Source organism: Puma concolor, chromosome B2 (assembly GCF_028749965.1).
Source record: "Puma concolor isolate L17-30 chromosome B2, mPumCon1.1.hap2, whole genome shotgun sequence".
Lineage (NCBI taxonomy): Eukaryota > Metazoa > Chordata > Mammalia > Carnivora > Felidae > Puma > Puma concolor.
In genome coordinates, this window is record NC_141671.1 from 66972626 (window position 1) to 66988183 (window position 15558).

At 34.6% G+C, this 15558-nt stretch overlaps 1 protein-coding gene and 1 non-coding gene across 6 annotated transcripts in view; both read left to right on the forward strand.

Annotated features, from left to right (window-relative positions):
- The window catches only part of KCNQ5 (potassium voltage-gated channel subfamily Q member 5), a 528440-nt gene that overhangs the window by 77354 nt on the left and 435528 nt on the right, over positions 1-15558 (forward strand). The window lies entirely within an intron of this gene.
- On the forward strand, positions 10306-10411 carry LOC112862976 (U6 spliceosomal RNA). Its single transcript, XR_003223832.1, has one exon. It is a non-coding gene; the product is annotated as a U6 spliceosomal RNA (small nuclear RNA).

Here is a 15558-nt window from a genome sequence, read left to right on the forward strand (position 1 = left end):
AGTATAAGATTAAAAATGTTTTTCTTTTTGATACTGTTGTCTTACTCAAAAAAGAAGATTTTTGTGTGTGAAAATTTAAACAAGAGAAAGAATAGCAAACTATTAAAATGAGGTATTATGTTTGCATAAATTATTTTTGAAAAAAGTATTTGATAAATGTTTACAGCATAAAGAGCTTCGTTAATTTACTTTGAAATTTTAGTGAAATAAGGGAGCAGATAGCAGAAATATTAAACGTCATAAAATTAAATTTGGTTAAAATGCCACTAATAGTGTAGTTGTATTTTCTCTTTTTAGAATGAATTTTGAGTGGCTCAGAAAAGAAGCACCTTATTGGCCACTGTAAATCTGGCTGTTGTTATCTTTCCTCTTATCAAAGTAGGAGCATTAAGATACTCTGAGTATAAAATGTGAAATGGAAATGTTTTCTGTTTAAGTTTGAGAGATTCTGATAAATCTAATAATTTATAAAATATCTTGTTATAATTGAATTTTAAAAGATGTCTGTTTAAAGAATCAAAAAAAGATATATTCACTCATCCATTAGACATGTACTGGTGCTTTCTCTTTGCCAGACACTGTGGTAGACACTCAAGATGGAGAGATGAATTACAACTGTAATTCCTCAGAGATTTGCAATACAAAGGGTGTAAATAAATCTATAAACAAATAAATACAATAGAAATAGTAAATGTTATGTAAATGTGTGTACGGGATATGGTAGAAGCATGAAGATAGTGACCATACTTGCCCATGGCCTCATGATAGGTTCTAAAATATTTATTATATATGGTATAATATATTTATATAAATGCATGTCTTTATAGTTGCAAAAATCTGAGAACATATGTTAATGTCTGTGTATGTACATATTCATATTTTCAATCAGTTATGAATATCAGGCCATAATGGTTTGTTTCATATTTTTCTCATGCCCAAATCACTTCTTGATATTATATTAAGCAAATGAGAAAGCACATCAACTCCATTAAGCAATTAAATCTTTATTTTAGTAAATTCCTACGTGGCACACTAAACTGGTGTCATGATGGCCTTGAAAGTATCAAGGTACCTTCCTAAAAGATAGATTTTCTATAGTAATCTGCAAGTATCATCTTTCTATGTTCCTTATCAAAAGAATAATACTTACAACCACATGTAATAATTTTCTATGCTCATTAATATTCATAAACATGAAGATACCCACACCAGCATAACCATCCTGCCTGTATTGTACTTAAGCTATTTTAGGGAAAATGTATTAACTTAATTGTTTCTGGTGTCCATAACGGGGAAAGAGATGTCTAGGTAACATGGTCATATAAACTGTGAGTGTGTGTGCATTTGTGTATACCCATTTAGACATGTATACCACCTAGGGTTTCCAATTGGGAATGGCAGTTCAACTTCATAAATGCTTTTGTATGTGTATTCACAAAGCCACCTGATTCTCTTTAAAGTATTACCATTTCCATTACTAAATGTGAAATCTTAAATCACAGATGTTGCCCAATCCACTGGAGAACCAGTGTTGATACTTTATTTGTTAATATCAGGGCAGAAAACCTAATTAAATTAATATAAATCAGTATCGATTTGTATCAATAATAAAAGTGTTCTGTATGTGATAATTCTGCCTTCACTGGCAGGCATTATCCAGTTTTTGATTATGTGTGTGTGTGTGTGTGTGTGTGTGTGTGTGTGTGTGTGTGTGTGCATGCATGTGTGCTTATTTCAGAACTTTTTAAAAATGAAATCATTATATGGTATATCTGGATATAGTAGGAAATGAAATAAAGTTTATGTTCATCAATAGAAATGAATATTATTGAAAAATATCCAAAAATAGCCCTTAAGATAAATTATAACTAAGATAAAATGCTTAGGAATGTTTAGTTCATTCCATGATTCTCCTGGAATTTAAAGTATATATTAATCAGAAAACAGTTAATCAAGGACAGAATAGAAATGCGTTACCAATTAAAAATTTTATATGTATATGTTTAATTGTTCAGTAGCTATAAAACTTACTAACAAAATCTGAATCAAAAATATTCTTTTTCTACTAGCACTCCAAAGCAAGTGGACAAGTGGTCAGGGTCTATAGCTGACATGGCATTTACTCAATCAGCTAGTACAGTCAACAGTCTGACTCTGACCTTTACCCAAAATCAGCTCCAAAACTATATAGCTCTTCTTGTTTTCAGATTCAGACCTTCCCCTCCATTTCTCTTATCAATCCTAAAGCTGTGGTCCCTACCTTTGTTGAGTCTCATCATCTGCTGTTAAACCACTCATCCAGAACTTTAGACTGCTTTTGAGGAAATCAATTTTTAAGAAATACACCTCCTGCTTAGCCAGACCTTCTATTTCCCCCTGCCATTGACATCCTGTCATATTTCCAAAGTAACTGCCTTCTATAAGCTCCTAAAGAGTTCTTACCTTTTATCTATTTCTTTAGTTTCTCTCATACTCTTTTTACCCAGATTTTTGCTTTGGACCTTTGTGAATATGTTGTCCATGACACCCGAAATGTACTTTCCTCTTAATATTGTCTTTCCAAATCTCATCCAGTCTTCAGAGCCCATGCCTAGTCGTGCCTTTAAGAAATCTCCCCCATGGGTTCCCCTCTGGATACTCTTTTAAGTCACTCAGGTATTTATTAGCAATACGGGACATCTAGAACTAGTGATAAAGGTTTTCTATTGTACTTCAGTGCTACTGTCTCTGTAACATGGACTCAGCGTTTTAAGAGAAGAAGCCATGTCATATTCTTCTCTTAATCCTCATTAGAACACAAAAAGACATAACAGGTCCTCAAGAAATACTCATTTATTGAGTGTAGATTACAAGGATCATTATGAAACTTTAAAGCAGTAGTTTTCAATCAGGGGCAATATGGGACATTTGGCAATGTCTGAAGACATTTTTACTTGTCCCAGTTGGGAGGGAGATCCTACTGGCATCTAATAAGCAGAAGCCAGGAGTGCAGCTGAACGTTCTAACAGTGCACGGGAACACAACAAAGAGTTATCCTAACCCTCCAAAAGTCAGTAGTGCTGAAGTTAAGAAATCCTGCCAAAATAGGTGTAAAATTTCACAGTAAACAATCTAAAATCTTATATATTTCCTCAAAAGCAAGAACCTTTAGGGATTAGGCCATGGAATGCCATTGTATGCATTTCTTCTCTTCTTACCACTGTTAATGGAAGATCAAATAAATGTTCCAAAGACAGCCAGAGGTGATTTAAAAACACTTCATTAAATATTCACATGGCTACCAACACAATAAGATCCAACATAAACTGAGTCTACACCACATTTATCAAAACATGGTAGGGACCACCTTATTCCTTTTATTACAACTTTCTTCATCCTAAATTTACTCTGATCTGTGCTCCTCAGCAGTTTTTACCCATTCTTATTCATATTACCTTCTGTTTTTGTCAACATATGTTTTGATATTGAAATTGTAATTACAAGTAAGTGTCAAAGCATTCATAAATTTGACTTTTTGCATGTATTAACACATATTTCATATGTATTAAGATATGAAATTAAAGGGAGTCAGGGTAGGAAAAAATTGAGAAAAAATTTGAAATGTAAAAAGGAAAATTCTTTTTAACATCTTAAGATGTTCTTAAAGACATGAAATTATTCAGAATTTTACCTTATTGCAAAGAGAGAAAAAATATTAGATTTGAACTTATTAAACAAATACTTTTTTCAAACTTTCTTCTAAATGAAGGGACAAATCAAAATAGCAAAATTATAGTTCCTCTTTTGACTCATGTAGTTTTCAATAAGTAGTTGGGTTGCTATCAGGGTATTTTTGGAGAGAAAGGACGTGATTCTCTAATGAATTACAAATATTACATATAAAGTTATTGTTGCACCTATTCATGACGCATTCAAAAATAATATATTACCTAAATATAATATTGATCAGTTTTCCTCCCTTTCAAAATCCTCCAAAAATAAAACAAGCATAGAAAAAATTACTTGGTTTGGAGTAGGAGTCACTCTAAATGTGTGCTTTTATTGCCTTGTTTTTAAGACCTTTATTTTAATCCATGCAAAACATCTAAATAATTTAGTCCTGGAATCCCATTCATTGGCAAACTAAAAGACCATCCAAATAAATAATCTGGGATTACTCTTGGTCCTTGGAAAGGAAATATTTCTAGAAATAAAAATACTGTTATTCTCTTTTTCCTGTAATTTTCATAGCACTCTGATGGCAGTTTTATGGCCACTAACAGAGATTTGGCCCAGAAAACCATGTTTAAACTGAGGGTGCACCCCTGCTAAATCAAAATGAATTGTGAAATAGCTAGAAATGCCACAACTTCTCTTCATGTTCTGCAAATTGTTTCAAGATGTTTTCTATAAACTTGCACTACTTTTGCTTTTATTTCTTTTTACTCATTCATTCAGCAAATATTTACTAAAAATAAATTTACTAAGAATTTACTAAGAATATAAAAAGAATATCCCATGTACCAGTCACTAGTCTTACATGCCCAGTCACTGGTAAGCATGGGCACACATTCTTCCTGTTTGACAGAGATTACAGTCTGATAGGGCAAGTAGATAAAGATCAAATAATTATATAAATAAAGACTTTTTTTATTCATTCAGGAAACATGCATTGAGTGCCTCCTGTTTTTCCAAAATGTTCTAGACTTGGAGGACACAGTGCCAAAACCTAAGAAGCTGACCTTCTGGCAGGCAAAAAAACAGTAAGCAAATAAAAATAGATAGATATTATCATGACAGGTGGTACTATGAAAAAAATTAAGTTATATGAGGGCATAGAAGATTTTGGGGATTGGGGTAATATGTTTCAAGACACAGTGGTCAGGAAATGTTAGAACAGAGACCTGAATGAAGAAAGAGAATGAGTCATGAGAAGAGAATTCCAGGCAGGAAGTGACTGACATATTAGGGAATACACAAGGGAAATGGGGTGAGGGAGGGAGAGTGGTAGAAGATGAGATCAGAGTGATAGGAAGGGGCTAGATCTTTTATGTGGCAAATACCTTTGGTTATTACAAACTGTGCAGAGTGCTTTATAACAAATACAAGTGTTAAAAAAAACAGATAACTGAGAGCCTAAGCTAACCTGGGGAATTAGAGAAGGCTTCTGTTGGGGATTAAATTGTGTCCCCCCAAATTCATATGTTGAAGTTTTAATTCCCCAATGTGATCATGTTTGAAGATAAGGTCTTGAAAGAGGTAATTAGGTAAATGAAGTAGAAGGGTAAGATCCTAATCCAATAAGACTGGTATCTTTATGAGAATACAAAGAGATACCAGGGACCCATGCACACAGACAAAAGGCCATGTTAGGATTCAGTGAGAAGGTAGATGGCCCATTTGCAAGCCAAGGAGAGGTGCTTGAGGAAAAACAAAACCTGCCAACCCTTTGATTTGGACACCTAGTCTCCAGAATTGTGAGAAAATAAATTTATATTGTTTAAGCCACCCAGCCTCTAATGTTTTCTTACAAAAGCAATAGCAGACTGATACAGCTTCCATGAGGAGGTGACCTTTGGGCCAAAAACTGAAGGAAATATAGGAGTTAACCACTTGAAGTAGCGTAAGGTAACAGTATGTGCAAGGATCCTATGTTTGAAAAGCATATAGTGTGTTCGAGATTCCGAAAGCCTGTTGGCTGCAGCTCTGAGAGCAAAGATAAGAACCGCACATGGAGAGATGGAAGAGGTTGAGGGAAGGTAAATCATACAAGATCTGGTAGGCTTTCTGAAGGATTTTGGCTTTTACCTTAAAGGGGCTCATATGATCAAAAAGATTTGGCATTTTTAAACATCATCTGGCTATGAAAATTGGAGTAGGGAAAGAATGAGTGCAGGGAGACCACTCTAAAGTCCCAGAGGGATGGTGAATAGACTAGACAGGAAAGGAAGCAATAAAGATGGAGAGAAGTAGATAGTTGCAGATGAAGCTGACAGGACAAGGATTACTCCTACATCTTTGGGCCTTGCAGATGGAAGGAAGTTGATTCCACTCTTGAGATAGGGAACACTGAATTCATAATTTTATCTCCAAACCTAATCAGTTCCATTTTGAACATGTTGAATTTGAGATGCTTCTAAAATATCCAAGTGGAGAATGAGTAAGTGGATAAATCTGGAGCTCAGAAAACAGATGGAAGCTGGAGATATAAGCTTGGGGTTCACCAGCATATATATAGTAATTGAAACTTGCTGTAGTTTCAGTTCTCTAGAGACAGGGATTTTATTTGTTTTGTTCACAAATGTATCCCAGGTGCATGGAACAGTGCTGACATATGGGAGGCACTCAATACATGTGTGTTGAATGAATTAATGAATAGATTACCTACAGACAGCATTTCATATGAAAAGAGAAATAGGTCTAGAATGAAACTTTGAAGAAAGCAACATTCATAGGCTGGGTAGAACTTACGGATATACAACAAAGGAACAGTCAGAAGAAAATCAGTAAAGTCTGAGGTACATGTAGCCAGAGGAAGAGTGTTTCAAGAAGAGAGGTGAGTTCATCCTCTGCAGTGAGTGGCATGCAGCAGCAAGCCTAGCCCATGAATGAACACTTCTGAATCCTAATGGTTTTAAAATACTTGAATTTATTTATCACTGTTGTCAATCTTTGAATCAAAAAAGATTTGATTTCTTATGTGCAGGATTTACCTCAGATAATAACAGTCTCTTGGAACCACATCTCTGACACATTCCCAGAATGGGTGTGTATATAATTTCATCATCATTCCATGCATTAATTTATGATCATAACGACAGTTGCAAATAACGTATTTGAGTAATGGAACACCAGTAGCTTTTCTTGACAAATGCATTTGAAGTCTTCCCTCTGGATGAAAACTCAACCGCTTTTTGCCTTACTATCTCCTCCCCTCCCTCTTTTTATTTCATTCTGTGCTTCCCTACACTCTGCATAACAAAGACTTTATTAGCTTCATGAATAACCACATGATAAGTCATAATTAAGACCTGAAAATGGTAAAAAATAATTTTATTTCACCACCTGTATACTGTCTACAAAAAATGTAGACTGGTTAATTAGTTAATTTATTAATTTCCAAAGTTGTGAGTATAATTTGTGTAATCCTAGTTATTCTCATATAGATTCTCCACCTTGCAGAAGAGCTATATGGAACCATCTGGGGACATTTCTTATTCTCATGACCATAGTTTTCTTATAGCTGAATTAGGGTCATGGACCTCAACTGAGAGATCAAGAATATTCAGCAGAAAATCCTGCCTCTCCATTTCTTCTGAATGGCCTCTTTCTTGAGGTAGATGACCCACTTGACTCTTATTCATTATTAGCAATACAAAGAATAAGGAGAAAAGTCATTAAGTAGTCCTTGGTTTTGATCCCAACTGTGGATTATAAATATTTAGTTTAAGGATAATTCTGTTTCTTCCTCCCTGCTTTATTTTTCTTCAATACACTTATCCTACTTGAAATTTTATTATATGTTTTTTACTTTATTTGGTCTTGGATTATCTTCCAATGGAAAATAAGAACAAGACAAGAACATTGTCTCTCTCAGCTTTGCTGCATCCTCACACTCAAAACTATGCCTGACATATTGCAGGAGCTCAGTAATATTTACAGGATAAATAAATAAATAGATACTTAAATCCTGATGGTGGGAAGTAGATATAAAATGCTGGTTGAGTTTGCTATTTAGCATGAAATGCAATTCTTGATATCAAGTCACACATTTGAAATATAGGCAAACTTTTTGGCTTTGGATTTAACATCTTTAGCTGACTTCTCCTAAGCACCAGCCCCACATTGGATGTTTCCACATGAAGATCCAAAAGGTGCTTTGAACTCAAGGTATCCCACCCAAACACCCTTCTTTTTTGTTTTCTGCCCCCCACCCCCCACAACCCTCACACCTCTTCCTCCTCCTCAAGGCCTTCTTATCACCTTTTACCTACCTGCTCCTTTGAGTTATAAAATCTCTCTCCTTCTGATACCCAACCTCTCAACCACATGGCCCCTGTCATGATTCATTGGATAACTCCCCTTTCCTGACAGTTGCAAGGCCTCCTAAGGACTTCTGGTGCCTCTAGTCTCCCTTTTTTTCCAGTCAATATTCCATAGTCCAGATATTCCACACTTAGCAGTGTGAATATTAGCTAATCAATACAAAACATTAAGTTTATTGTGTGTGCATTCTAGGTTCAAGGAATAGTCTAAGGCCAAATGGGGCTCTTTGTCTTACATGAGGGCATAAAGACTAGATATGCTCATGTCACTGTCCTTCTCAAAAATGTTCAAAGACATTTTCCCATTTACATTCAGGAAAACTTAATCCCTTAAAATGATATTTCCAAACTCTTTTGCCTTCCTAGTTTTATATCCAATCCTTCCTATGACCCTAAACACAAGCACTCTACATAATTCCTGTATTGTTTCTAGAAAGGGTATGCACTTCATCTTGAGTTGTGACTTCATCTCGTCCCTCTGACTGGAATGGATTCCTCTTTCCCCTTACCCACATGATAAGATCCCTTTCATTCTCAGATGCCTAACTCAAATGTCTGCTCACCTATGAGCCCTTTTCCACCACCACAGGAAGAATTACATCTTTTCTGTTTGCTCACAACTTTCATTTAGTCCTCTGTAAGAGCACTTATATCTGCTATGGAGTAGGTTCTGAGCACCTTAGAGACATGCTCCTGGTGAGTTCATTTTTTTGTTTAAGGGATCTTATTACTAAGCCTTAATTTCTCTACATATTTGAGATTTCAAGTTCATATCAAATAATGTCTTTCTAAAGTATTCCTACCTTTCCTCCGATATGTTCTATTAAGTGCTAGCCATGATTGTGCAACACTACAATAACTGCTATGCTCTATTTCTCTAAAATTCTCCATCCTTGAGCTGTAGCAATGAGGAGCTTTTTATAGCCCATTTGGTAGGAAGACTCACACCATCTTTAGAGTTCAAAATGGAAATGGATCCTCCACTGCGCTGAACAGATCCTCATAGAACGTCCTGTGCAATATGGCTAAATACTTTGCTTTCCCTTTTTTTGCTAATGTAGCTCAGGAGCAGTTGCTTGTGTACTTTATGCCTAATAATCCTGTGGTTACAAAAGGACATGCAAAAATCTCTTTTTGTCATAAATATAGGTAGTGGTAACCTCGGGTATTATTTGGTAGCTAGGGTGATTTCACTAATGACCAGCAGATACAGAGCTTAATTGTCAACTGATATATGTCAGAACTCCATATACTGGCTAATTTCCATCAGTTTCTAAATGGTAACTGCTAATGTCAAAGCAGTTCAAAAACAGCAAAAACTTGATTTCCCCTTAATATCCTGAGAATCATATTAATGGGCACCAGGGAGTCTGGGCAATAAATCTGATGGATTTTTGCCATCATATTTAGAATACAAATTAATGCTAGAAACAGTTTTCTAACAGGAGATAATAAAGGAAATGGGAAAACAAAAATAAATGTTACAAAGAGGAAAAATACAGTCTCTGTGAGCAAATTAATTGCTTTTGTAAATTAGATGGAACTTTTTAAATCTAGGCAAGAGTTTTAAAATTATATAATTTAGCTAAATAACATAGTATTTGTTCCTACCATCAAATATTTGTCTTTCTGTTGGGGCCAAAATTGATGTTTAAATATGTTTTATGACAAAGAAGTGGTTGCCAAATTATTTACTAGTGAATATTTCTTTAATTGGACTGAGGTAAGTGAGAATGTGATTCATCCCTAAAGTGGCCAATTTCAGGCAGGGTGGGTGTGAAGATTGACTCCCATCTCTATACCTACCAGTGAGATCATTAGAGACATGCAGTGTTTGTAGCACACAAACTGGACAGTATCTGGGTGTGTTCACAGTACAACTACACAATACAGGTTCTGCCAACCTGTCCCAAATCCTCAGGCCAAATCCCTTGAGGCCCTGGCTTTCACCTTGCAGATTTTGGCTGTTAATGACAGTTACAATCTTGTACACCAAAGGCTTTCAGAAAATGTTTGTGTTTTGATTATGACAAAGACTTTCTTGCTACAGAGGTTTAGACAAGGTTCTGAAGCATAAGATGAAATGGGTAATGAGCAGAAAAAGCCAAATGTAAGTTTTGCTGAGACCATTTCCTGCCTTCACATGGTAGTGAGTCTCCTTGGTTTCTCACTAAAATATGAAGAGGATGGATCCTCTCCTTGGCCGAGGACATGTACTTGCTTAATAGCGTATGTAATTTACTTTGTTGTTTTTTTTTTTTAATAAAAATTGTATATACTTGTGCTCACTTTGGAAGTATATGTACTAAAATTAGAATGATATAGAAAAGTTAGCATGACCCTCGCACAAGGTTGGCATGTAAATTTGTGATGCGTTCCATAGTTTTATAGGAAATATAGTTAATAATATTAACAACTATGGTGACAGATGGTAGCTAGATTTATCTCGGTGATCATTTTATAATGTATATAAATGTTGAATCACTATGTTGTACACCTGAAACTAAATTGTATGTCAACTACACTTCAATTTAAAAAAGAAATTCACAAACAATAGGTGTTTAAGAGTTCCCTTCCTTAAGATTCCATGAATCACATTTTGTGAAGTTGAACCAGACAATTTGAGAGTAAAGTGGCTAACTTATTCCTCTCAAATAATCTACATAAAATATAATATTGCTAAGTAAATTCTATTTCTAGGCCAAAAAAATATATATTTAAGATGTATAACATTGTGTTTTGATGTACATATATACTAGTGAAATGAATACTATGGTCAAGATAATTATCCATCTCACATAATTATCTTTTCTGTGTGTGTGTGGTGAGAATACCTAATATTTACTCTCAACAGATTTCCAGTACACAGTGCTGTGTTGTTAATTATAGGTGCCATACTATACGTTAGATCTCTAGAACTTATTCATCCTGCAGAATGGCTTACTTTCAAATATAGACACATATAAATTAAAAAGGGGAAATCAATTATAAAATCACATTTATAAAACATCTTAAAAATAATTCTTGTGGTTTATGCTATTGTATTTTAATGTTGATTAATCTAATACTATGAAATTATAATGATATCTCTTACTGAGTTCTTAAAAAGAATAATTATTTCATAGTATCTGAATATCCTAATATTATCTCAGTTTTTCAAGTCTTGAGAAATATTGTATCTACAAATAATTTTTCTCCATAGCGTGTATCAAAATTCAGAAGTTCAAGATTGATGTTTGTGGTATAATTACTTTTATATTGTTACATGTAAAATCGTGGAAATATGCTTGAGATCATAATTAAGCACCTATTTCAAGTCAATAAGAACTCTTGTACAGTTTGTTAAGGATGAAATACAGTGAGAGAACATTTGACTTGTAACATGAGAGTCCATGCCCAGAAACATTATGTGTATCATAGAAAAACTAATGCAGTGGATTTTATGTTTTATTTTAATTTTGAGAAATAGATAATTGCTTAATAGATAGATAATTTTCACATGGAAAGTATGTCATATGATTAATAACAGATTAAAAGATAGCTGATAAGCTCATTTTAATATTCTCACACAGTAGTGTTCAAATTTAAATCTTTTGGTGTCTTAAACTTTCCATATCCTTCCTGATGTTTTATTTAATGCAAATATTTTTATAAAATATGCACACATGTTTAAAGAAAGTACAGTAGCATATTTATAAGAACTTATGATGATAATTTTATGAAAGTCATCTAATAAATGAAACCTCTACTCTACAGAACTCTTAAATGATATGAAAACATCAAGGAGCCTTGAGGCACCTGGGTGGCTCATTTGGTTAAGTGTCTGACTCTTGGTCTTAGCTCAGGTCTTGATCTCAGGGTCATGAATTCAAGCTCTATGTTAGGCTCTGTGGAGCCTACTTAAAAAAAAAAAGCATTAAGAAGGGTTAATATCTGGGGTCTTACACAAACAAATAGATAACAAACCACACATGTCTACCTAAAAATTAAAAGAAGTAATATAAAGAATTGGTAGTGGAGGGGGGAAATCTAAGTTGAATTTAAAGAACTAGATCAGATCAAACACAGGTCAATTCTTCTTTTCCTATAGACCTTCTTGGGGACATAGATCCCATTGTATTTAAAATTTGAATACATTTTATTGGCTCATGGATTATTTTAGCTCTGTTATTAAAATTATATTTCACTTCAAAGTATGTCATTTGAAAGATTTGCAGCAATGTCCTATGTCTGATTTCTTTAGGAAAAAAATAATAAAGTCTTAAATGCATCTTTAAGGGATAAGGTATTGAGATTCAAAAATACATTTCAGTAAGACAATGTGAGTTGATCTTAATAGTTACCATAATAAGTTTTCTATTTACTCAAGTGATATTGCTATTGTTCAAAATTATTTTAGAGCTCTTCTTTTGGTTTTGCCTTTATAACCAAATTATGAACGACATTAAAAAAATTTCCAGTATGTTACAGTTGCATCTTGTTCTTAACCCAAATGCCATTGCCCACCTTAATTATTTATACTGTTTATCATAAGGGACTCCAAATATCCTTTTATAGCCTCCCACAATAAAATTCATTCTTTGAGTAAATTTAAAAGAAGGACACAGTTCCGAAGGAAATTAAAAAGTAATTTTGAAATACTTAAAAGGCTATTCATGAGAATAAATGAACGTATAACCTTATAAAGTAACTATTTTATAAAGGAAATCAATTATTTGGACGTATAAGGTATGGTATGTGCATGTAGTCATATGTTTTTATTCACATATTTACTTATGAATGAAAGACCATAATAGTGTGAAAAACTATTCTTAGCATCAAGGAGGCATTTTAAATGTTTCTCTTTTTGTTTTAAGGTTTTTTGCTTAGTTGAATATTCATTTAGCTTTTGTGCAATACCAAATGCAGTGGGTGAAAACCTGCTTTAGAGGCTTCTCCATGGTCTTTAATTGTTCATCTCAACAGAAGCTTTACTTTGTGCGAATTAATTCTGGGCACCACATTTTGTAAAGGCTGGGTCTATAGCCGCAAGATTAAATTTATATTCACGTTTTTATGGCATAAACAAGACCACTTATGTTTGGTTCACTGTTTTGTGGCTGTCATATTACTCATTATATAGTAGGTGTTCAATTACTGTCTCTTGAATGGATGTCAGATGTCAGACACACACAATTTGTCATTTTTAGGTTTTCTAAAAATGTTATTTGAGAGACATGTTCAACTTTGGTGAAACGAGATAAAATTATATTTTAACAAAAGCAATCTTTAAAGAAGAGATTGCAGGGATGCTTATTCATAAAACATACAAACCTCTTCTTTAGCCACTCTTCCCCAGTGCTACCTCAAAGCGGCAATTTAAATTCATTTATGCATTTTATCTACACAATGTTTATTAAACACCTACTATAAGCCAAAGAGTGTTCTAGGGACTGGGAAAATAGCTATAAACAAAATAGAGCTCCCACATAATTTGCATTTTAGTGGGGGCAAATGATGATTCTTGAAGATATTGTAATGTATTTGTGAGCATTGTTTTTGACTATTGACAAAATGTGAGTAATGATCCCAAAGCAGTGGAGTCTCACTGGCATAATTTGGTGAGCTTCGTAAACTGTATCACAAAAGAGAGTGCTTTCTACCCAGTTTGAGCAAATCTAGACAATCCGGATGCCTAATACCTAATGTTCTTTCACCAGTGTTAAAATGGTTTGCTTAAGAGGAATGGTTGACCACTTTGGATTTCTCAGGAGTTGCCAAACAATGTCTTCACTGAGGGGTCATTCTTGGATGACATATGCTTTTAGAAAATAATACATGTGAAGTGTTAGTATAGGAACACTTATTTTTGGTACATTATCTAATAAAGGCTACAGGCTTTGGGCTTTTAATCTTAGTATTAGCCACATATTTAAAGAGTAATGGACAGAGCATCACCTAAGTAAGTCTCTACTTAAAATCCGTCTCCATGAGGCTGCCTGTAGATATTTTAATGTGTATTTAAACCACAGAAATAAAAACTGGGTGAATACTTCTGTTTATGCATTCATGAATGAATTTCTTTAAAAACATGAAAAATTTCTCTAAAAACATGAAAAATGCTTCTAGTACTAAGAAGGCTTTTGAAAAATTATTTCAATTAAAGGCCATTTGTTGAGTAGATATTCACTCAGCTGTTGCACTACAGTAGTAACAACAGTAGCTAGAATCTGGCCTTGGAGTCTTCCCTAGCATGACCTCACATGACTCTCTTTCTGCCAAATATCACACTGCCAATCCTTAGCTGTAAATCTCTAGAGGGCAAAGACTGTATTTTATATGTGTACCCCTTCCAATCCCTACAGCCACCCCAAAACATACACAGTGCCTCATGCATGGAGTACCCGTATGTTTTTACAAATTGGTTTTGGTTAAGAGCTATAAAGAACCTTTTCTTCTTCCTTGCTTTCTATTGCTAAAAATTTCCCTTGAGTAGCTTTCCTGAAAAACTGAGGTTGCCCTGGCAGCAAGCATTTACTTTTTTTTTTCTAAATTTCTTTTGATAACTGGGATCTTATAAAAGAGTTCCTCTGAACTGATCTCTAAGAGAGTTTGAATAGTTATGTCACAAACGTGGGCCTCATCCTTTGCTGGTCTGCCTACTCTGCTTGCCACTTTTCCATCAGCAGTTGGTGGCATTCAGCAGCAGCTGCCTTATCTTTATCTTGCTTTTCACTTGAAGATTTGGGAGCTAAGCCAGGTCTTGAGATTGTTCCCTTCTGCTCCTTTTTACGGTCTTATTTGAAATCCTTTCACATACTTGGGGGGTGCCCAGAGAAGGAAGGACAAAAAAATGAGTTTCTCCCTACTCCCCAACATAAGTCCCATTTTAAGCCTGCTTTTGTAATTACTAGTATTTCATCAGTTGCTCTTTTTGTATTGAAATATAAAAATAATCAGGGCGCCTGGGTGGCTCAGTCGGTTGTGTCCAACTTTGGCTTGGATCTCGCAGCTCATGAGTTTGAGCCCTGCATTGGTCTCTGTGCTGTCAGCTGGGAGCCTGGAGCCTGCTTTGGATTCTGTGTTTCCCTCTCTCTCTCTGCCCCTCCCCCACTCATGCTCTCTGTCGTCTCTCTCTCAAAAATAAATATACATTAAAGAAATTTGAAATGCAAAAATATTCTGGCTTTGTTTTCTAAAAATAACTTCTAAGAAATGGTTCAAACATGGTTGTAAAATGGAATCAGTGAAAAAGAGATACTACTGGGATCAGAGGAAAGGATATTCATTCATTCATTCATTCATTCATTCGTTAAAAAACTGTTAAGCATCTACTATTTGTTTGGATCTGTAGGGCATACAAAGATGAACAAAACATAATTGTACTCCCTTAAAACATGCAACCTAGGTGGATAAATTGGAATCCTGCCCTGTACCAGCAGGTATCTGAACTCCACTCAGAATTTTAGACCCCTATACTATGCTAGGTTTCAGATGGAAAAGTATTATTCTTCCCCTGGAGAAGTATTTTGGAAGACTACTATAGTCTCCTTTC